The sequence below is a fragment of the Camellia sinensis genome, chromosome 8 (assembly GCF_055761805.1).
Source record: "Camellia sinensis isolate YWXY chromosome 8, ASM5576180v1, whole genome shotgun sequence".
NCBI lineage: Eukaryota > Viridiplantae > Streptophyta > Magnoliopsida > Ericales > Theaceae > Camellia > Camellia sinensis.
The window spans coordinates 166,296,973-166,303,582 of record NC_138968.1 but is presented as its reverse complement, the minus strand read 5'-3'; the positions used below and the strand labels follow the sequence as shown (position 1 = coordinate 166,303,582).

Sequence of the window (6,610 nt, the reverse complement as noted above, 5' to 3'; positions counted from 1 at the left end):
GTTTCTTTGACGGAGAGGAGGGTGAATCAAGATCCCCTCCTTGCATTTCTTACTTGTAAGGTTATTGGGCCCACTTTTAGGCCTAATTTTGATAATCTGAACCGTTCATATTTTAAGATTTGTCCATTATATTATAATTGTAAAAAATTAAATTGATCGGATATCAAAAAATATGTGTTCGGAAAACTGTTTATTAAATTCTTTAAAAAAAATTTAATTCGAGTTTTTCGAACACATGTTTTCTGATATCCGATCAACTTGATTTTTTACAAGTATGATATATTGAATAAATTTTAAAATATGAACGGTTTGAATTATCAAAATTAGGCGTAAAAGTTGGCCAATGGCCCTGCAAGTAGGAAATGCAAGGAGGGATCCTGATTCGAGGAGGGTGGGCAACGGCGACTCCGAAGGCGACAGCGGCTATAGCTAGGCGAGGTGAGGCGGCTGTGAGGTCTCGTCTTCAATCTTCATTCTCATGTGGTTTTTAAATATGTATTTATATATATGATTTCTTTATTTGAATTTCTTGTTGATTTCTTAAATGGGTTTTGTTAAGTGGTTTGATTTGTAGGATTTTATGGGCTTGATTTCTAAGGTTTGATTTCTTTTTGATTTCGTAAATGGGTTTGATTTCTAGAGGTTTTTTCCCCCTCTTTTCCCTTCTCTCTCATCAGTTTCAAAGCCCTAATCAATTTCCAAGAATAGAGGAATGGTCTGAACTAAAGCCTCTCCATCGATTCTCTGTCTTCCCTTTCCATCCAAAGATTGCATGTTGCAGCCTCACGATGCTCTTTATAGGCAAAACTACTTGCTTACCTGCAAGGAAGCTTCAAACCCATTTGTGTATGTGTTGATTTTTTTTATTTGTGCCACTCGTCGAGTTGTGGGTATTGTTTAATTGCTTGTTTTGATTTGTTTTATTTTAAAGGGTTTGATCCTCTTGGATCACTGATATTTTTTTTTATTTTATTTTTTTTGTGTATCTTCATCTGATTGAATTTGTTGAGATATATATATAGAAGATGTGGAATCTGAATTGGAATTGGGTTTGGGTGGAAGCTTTGAGAAATGGAATCAATACATGGGGGATTCTGCTTTTAGAAATTAAAAGTTTTGGTTTCAAAATATTTTAAACAGTCGCAAGATTGAATCCACAAAAAATAGTGGAAAATATGAGTGATTGGGGTGAGGTAATCCATCTTCCCAAGGTCAAGATATGGTTTGTGTTATCAAAATTGCACATATGATGTGTATGTAGTTAGGCCTCAATGAATTGTGTTAGTATAATGTTCATTTCTTAGTTAACTGTTTGATTGAGCTGATTCACAATTGTTGTTTTTATTGAATGAAATTGTAATATGTCTCAAAACAGAGTAGTTCAATATTTTCCACTTCACATGAGTGTGTGTGTCATTGAAAATTAATTTTGTTAAATCTATAATTATGAACATTAGGGTTGAAGCCATAGACACAATGCTGATGAGTTTGTTGTGATGTGTAAATTTGAATTTCTTTTTTTTTTTTCATCTTTTTGCAGGGTTGAAACCCAACGAAGTGTACTATTATCAATGTGGAGATCCTTCTATACCAGCAATGAGTAATGTGTCCTACAAATGCAACACAAAGAAGTGATGGAATTATAAGAGAAAGAGTTGTGCTACTGCAAAGTGAACTCGTAAGAAACGGAGAGTGTTAGCGAACAACTTTGATTTTTGACCACGAAGATGTAACAAGCAAGTTCTTTCCCAAAAGGATAGGTGGTTGGGTTTGAATCTATGGCGTTCAACTGTTACTGGGATTGGTCGTCTAAGTTGCCCGATGAGTTGACGGTGGAGATACTATGTAGATTGCCAGAAAAGCCTTTGATTCAATTCGAGTCCATGTGGAAAGCTTGGTACTTATTGATTTCTAATGTTTGTGTTCCTAGAATCTCTTCATCCGCACCTCTCTCCGGATTTCTCTTCAGGTTGATTCCCCTTCCTCCATTCTCCGATTACCGTATGGAATATGCTCCATCAGATTGTCGGAGAACCCCGGGGGACAGAGGACGATTTGTGGAGCCGTATTCGAAGCTATTACCCTTTTAACCTACTGGCAGGGATGTTCTCGACTGTTGCAACGGTTTGCTCTTAATTCTTCACCGCTCCTCTGTTCCTTCATAGTACTATGTGTGTAACCCCGCCACAAAACAATGTGTGGCTATTCCCGTGAACCCTAATCATCTAGATCCCATATATGCTGTACTTGCTTTTAATCCTGTTGAGTCCCCACCGAATAATACTAATAATAATTATAAAATAGTTCGGTTTGCTAGCTCTGCCAGCACTGCCACTGTAACTCATCCGCCGGAGCTGAATGTTTTCTCCTCAGTTACCGGCAAGTGGGTCAACCAGCCGGTTCCACTCCAGCCTGAACCTGACCTTTATGGTTTCAAGTGGCTTTGCAAGTCTGTTTATTTGGATGGGGTGTTGTACATGTTATCTTACACTAAGTACCTCTTGTGTTTTAATCTCAGTGCCGATAATTTGAATCCCCGAGCTGTGAAGCTCCCAAACAAGGGCAAGGCTCTTGGTGTTGGATTCATTGGGATGTCCAAAGATTGCTTCTATTACTCTAATCATGTTGAAAATGCAATCCTTGTTTGGTCACTTGACCATGACCATCAGTGGATTTTGAAGCATAGCATCTGCATTGATGACTTGGTTTGGTTTCATCACGGCAGGATTTTAGACCGCTATCGCCTTTCTCCGCTGCTCATGCCTTGTGTTTTACATCCATCTTCTGAAGTTATTTCATTGCTATTCCCAGATTGATATTCAGCTATAATCTGAAAACTAATCAGTTCAATGTATTTTACATACTGAAAGAAAACAGGAATTTGATTGATGATGGATGTTTCTTCTTTCCTTACTCATGCTGGCTGGTTGTTTTGAATGATTTTACGCAAGTAAAAATTCTGGACCTATCCATTTTGTAACCACTTTACTTCATATATATATATATATATATATTTGTGTACATATTCAACCATGTGTGTCTTTAATATTTGCTAATAATTCACTGAGTTGCTTACTTTGTACAGCTGAGGACCTTTTTAGTATTTCTTGTTTTGATGTCCCCTTTGTTTAACGTGCATTCATTAGGATATTAGCATTTTCTAATTAACACTTTTAAAGGCCGGAAGGTTCCGATATGACTTGAATTTGGGAGGTTAGTTTTCTTGATTGCTTCTTTCTTTTGTATTTGTAGACCTGAAGTGGTGTAGCTGGTTTTGAATGCCAGGGAGGAGAGAAAAGGGGTTTGGGCGAGATTATTTACCTACTTTAGTATCATTATGGGCCTTTCTTTAAGATTTTACTTGTCGATTTCTTTCATTTTCCCTGTTCTTGGTTGGTTTTGGATGATGTCTTGGCCTCCATATTTCAATTTTTGTTTCCAGTGAAGTGCATTATTGTTGGAAAATGGTGAACTAAGGAATACAAAACAACAAACATCAACTTTGGTAAATTGCGTTACCAATCCTTCATTGCTGCTAATATATGTGGTTTACTTGAAAATGTAAATATATGTTTCCTTCCTTTGATAGATATAGAGAATGTTTCGCTTGATGGAGAGGAGCAGTAGAAGAATCATCATTATGGAGGAAAAATAATAAATGAATAGTTGAGGTAATTTGAACTGAGTGATCTAGAATGTTGCAAGAAGAGGTATACCCAAGGTTTTAAAAAACGGCTGCAACCGTTACGTAACGTCGTTACGTAACGGCTTTAGCAGTTACCGCCACCCGTTACGGCCGCTTTTGCAGTGTGATTGAGATTCACAGGTGTGTCGCGGCTGCCATAGTGGTCATAACGGTGCCGTAACGGCCTGTTACACACCGTTACGTAACGGTTCCAAACTGTTTCTTTCGAAAAAACACACAAAAAAAAGATGAAAATGGGGGAAGAGGGATAGAGAGAAGAGGGAAGATAAAGAGAGAAAATAGAGGGGCAAGAGATAGAGAGAGAGAGAGAGAGAGAGAAGAGGGAAGATGAAGAACATGTTATTGATTTATTGAAATTATAAGACCTATGCTATTTTATTCAGCTGCTATCACTAAACCATTTTGTTTGTGTGTGTCTATCTATATATTGTTTGAAAATAATAATAATAATAAGTGGTCATTATCTATTTGGCTTGTTTAAAATATGTATATATATATATATATATATGCTCTTATTTATTCTCTTACTTTTGTCATTACTTATCTTATATATAATAGTTAGTGATTAATTTTTTGTAAAATATAAAGTCATTAATTATTAAAATAAAATGTAAAAAACTTAGTTTATAGTGATTTAAAAATATGAAATATATTAGATCATACTTAAAAATTTACAAAAATTGATCAATATTTATTTTTAACCCAATAAATATGATCATAAAAAAAAATATGTGTATCGGTAAGTTTTTTTCAAATTGTGCGAAAAATAAAAAAATTCACGGTTCCGGTTACTGCAACCGTTACACTACGGCCTTTACACCCCACAACCGCAACCGCGTCACCGCTACCGTTACGGCAACCGCAACCGCTTTTCAGAACCTTGGGTATACCTCCCATCAAAAGTGAAGAAGAGAAAGGCCATTATTATTAAAAAGAATAAAAGAAGGAATAGGTGGGTCTTAGGACCGTGTTTGGTGTGAGAGAGCTAATGCATGTGCCATAAGATTTACGAATTTATTGTAGGTGAGGTGTAAATTTAATTTACCTGTGTGGCACATTACAATTGCATCCGTGAAGAATTGAGAAAACGTAGTAACTAATGTTTTATGAGGAATTTTAGTGAGGTAAGTGATAATGTCATAGGAATTTAGTTACTTCCAAGACATATGTTGAAACTATGAACCGTAGGAAAAGCATTTGTGAGAAAGTAGCTTTGTAAGAAAGAAAATACTGTCATGACTCAAACTCGCTCCTAAAAATTTGGATCATAACCGCCAGCAATCACTTGATTACCTGCGGCCTCATACAATGTACAAAATATTTTTAATCATGGGGCCCAAGCGGAAACAAGTAACATATGTATGATGTCCATTGAGCAAAACACGGGGTAGGGTTATCACAAATACCTTGCGGTGTATATCAGTGGTTGTGCTCTGCAGTTGTGAATCGGGATATTGTAAAACAATACAAATTCCTCAATTGTTAATAAACCTTAACGTTGTGTGATTGTCTAATATTTGCGGTCGCCAATCTATCTCTAGCCTCCAAGCTACAGGACCTAGAGTCACACTGGGTGTGCCAGAGACTTTGGTGTGACTAGGTTTCACAGGACAACTCTTTTTCAGCTCCCTGTGAGGTGCTTGTACTCCACCAAGTCCAATTCCACCTAAACCTTTCGACCATCTGACTGTTGAATGTTCACCTGTCTTGGCAACTGTAGGCCATGACTTATTTGGCAAGAACTACTCCCTTGAAATTGCATATCATATAGGTGATTGTTATGGAAGTTTATAATCTTCATTCATGCTTTGATTGTTGTTATTTCTGGCTCAAATGATAAAATGATTTTAGCATTTATCTGTTGCATCTTCAATGCTGCAATGAGAGAAGTACACTCAAAAGTGCCCTGAATTTATTGTTTTTGCAGGTAAAAATAGATTGCTAATTATCAGAAGTTCTTGAGTATTTATGACTTATTTGAAGAAACATCGGACTACAAATTGGTGAATAGTTTCGATCTACTAGGTTTGATTTAACTGTTTGTAGAACTTTGTTTCTAGACTTGGATGTTTATTTCAGTTCTATCTGTAACTTCCCTCACAGTTATGGTGCCCCAAAATTTGAAAAATAAAAGATAGAATTTCAATGGTTACTTGTTCTCCGTTCAATGATGATGATTTTGTTTATTGTATAGATCTAACATTTGGTCCTACTTCATGATCCCAAAAACAAAACAAAAACAAAGAGTGGGAGGAAAGACATTTTTGAATTTTCCAAATGCTATCTACTTGTATGGATTCTGCATTATGCTTTTTTGTTTTCTACCACTGGAAATCTCTACTTGTTTAGCTTTTCATAATGCCTTCTCTCTCTTATCTATGTATTTTTTTAATAATTATTATTCTTCTTCTTATTTACAGATGAATGATATCTCAAGGAACAAGGGTTTAGAGTTTGGGGTTACCATTTGATGGTCCAGATCAGATCCCCATTCATACTGGATTTGCCAAACTAGTTTCATGGTGGTGCCACTTGGATATAACTGCATAAATTATCTGACAGGCTCCAATATTTATATGTGCGCTCAAATGTATGATTTTGTCCTTGGTGTTATTCATTATATATTTTGACCTTTATTTTAATTCTTGCTTTTTTCTTTTAAGGAGAATATTATCATATCTCTCATTAGAGGTGTAGAACATTCAATTGCCTTCCCTGCTGTTAAAATTCAATGTATAAAGAGAGAAATACAGAGAATAATGTATCTATTGATGTATTATTGATTGATATATATATATATATATATATGTTTACAATGATTCCTATATATAGGAGAGGATGTGGGAAGAGAATAGGTGAGTGTGTAGTAGGTGTGTAGTAGATGGAGTAGGTGAGGAGTAGGTG

General features: G+C 35.8%; 1 long non-coding RNA gene across 4 annotated transcripts; it reads left to right on the top strand.

Annotated features, from left to right (window-relative positions):
• Positions 1-313: 313 nt before the first annotated feature.
• On the top strand, positions 314-6,319 carry LOC114317906 (uncharacterized). 4 transcript variants are annotated; one of them, XR_014338618.1, is made up of 3 exons: positions 318-438; positions 1,541-2,950; positions 6,127-6,319. It is a non-coding gene; the product is annotated as an uncharacterized LOC114317906 (long non-coding RNA). The 4 variants fall into 4 exon arrangements; XR_014338615.1 differs by lacking the exon at positions 6,127-6,319 and having other exon boundaries at positions 314-438; positions 1,541-3,082; XR_014338617.1 differs by lacking the exon at positions 6,127-6,319 and having other exon boundaries at positions 314-454; positions 1,541-3,082.
• Positions 6,320-6,610: the final 291 nt, after the last annotated feature.